Below are 1,682 nucleotides of genomic sequence, written 5' to 3'. Positions count from 1 at the left end.
CCGTGACCCACCGGCCTGAATGGCCCGAGCCCCCCCCTACCACAAAGACAGGTTTCAACGGTACACGCGCCTACCAACGATATCACGCTGAACTAAAAGCCGGTTGTTCTAATACGCCTATCGGGAAGCATCCCTAAACCTGCATACCCCCTCGTTAGTCCTCCCCTTCCAGCAAACATATGCTCCTAACATCGCGCTTGATGACACCAGAGCTAGTGCGGAGGGAGACCGTTCTGATGAGGCCGTCTGCATCCGTTTGACACTCGGTGACAATACCCAGCGGCCACCTTCCTCTAGAGAGATGTTCAGACACTACCATGACGACGTCACCCTCACTGAGGTTTCTGTTCCGACTTAACCACTTATGGCGTAACTGAAGCGTTGGAATGTATTCTTTCATCTGTTCGTTCCAGAAAACTTCCGCCAAATAATTCACTTCTTTCCAACATCGGGTGAGCCGCTCTTTCAAATCGCAATGCGATGGGATGCGTTCGCTTTGCGATGGGATACCTGCGTTCGCTTCGTGTCGCAAGAGGTGATTCGGAGTCAGAGCCCATGCGTCATGGCAACCTGCACTCAAAGATGTCAAAGGCCGATCGTTTAGAATACGTTCCACCTCAACAAAAAAGGTTGACAGACAATCATCAGATAGAGTTTGCTCTTGGATGAGCAAAAAATGATTTGTCGTACTGATCGTATCATTCGTTCCACACTCCCCCTCGATGCCTACCAAGCAGGGGTTAAAATGCCACTGAATACCTCGAGCCAATAGTCAGTTGTTGATTTTCGCTTGGTACCAAAGCGGTATGTGCTCCCTGAGTTCTTTAACGGCAACAACAATGTTGGATCCGTTACCGCTGTAAATATCCAAAGGTTTCCCTCTTCGACCAACGAACTTCATTAACACCAAAATAAAGGAATCGGTAGTCAAAGAATGCGCCACTTCGAGGTGAATCGCTCGGGTAGCCAAGCATGAAAAGATGCAGCCATATCTCTTTTCCATGCTGCGGCCACGCTTTACCAGAAATGGTCCAAAGTAATCAACACCCACAACCTCGAAACATTTTTACCCTTTTCAGATCGCACCGGGGGTAACGGAGCCATCATCTGCTGACATATTTCCTTGACCTTTTTCTGCATTGAATGCACTTATGGAGGACGCACTTTACCGCCTGATTCCCATGAACTATCCAAACGGTTTGCCTAAAAACGCCAAGTACATGAGAGGCGCCGAAATGCCATTCGGCCTCATGATAGTGCCGAATGAGTGGATCAGTGACCGGGTGTTTATTGGTTAAGATAGGCGGGTGCTTCAGGGATAATGCATAACTGGAATAGTGGAGCCGTCCACCAACGTCGAGAACACCATCCAGAAGGATGGGACACAGCTTACGCAGTGCTGGGACCCTAGTCGGCTCCGACTGAATGTCCGCTTTTAAACGAGGTAACCCATCACTGTATACTTCTGCTTGAACCTGACGGATAACGACCACCCGAGCTTCTGTCAATTCTTTCACTTGTAGGTGACCTACCAACAGTATAGCAACAGACCTTCCAAATTTGTGCGTGATGTAGTGGATGAAGCGCCCCAACCATGCAGCTGATTTCAACAATATAAACCAGCTAGACCATCGGGCAAACAAATGCCCGGAAACACTTCGAGTAGAAATAACGTTAATAGT

The sequence above is a fragment of the Opisthorchis viverrini genome, assembly GCF_000715545.1.
Source record: "Opisthorchis viverrini unplaced genomic scaffold opera_v5_22, whole genome shotgun sequence".
NCBI classification, from domain to species: domain Eukaryota; kingdom Metazoa; phylum Platyhelminthes; class Trematoda; order Opisthorchiida; family Opisthorchiidae; genus Opisthorchis; species Opisthorchis viverrini.
The sequence above is the reverse complement of the archived record's forward strand: the minus strand, read 5'-3'. Positions refer to the sequence as shown.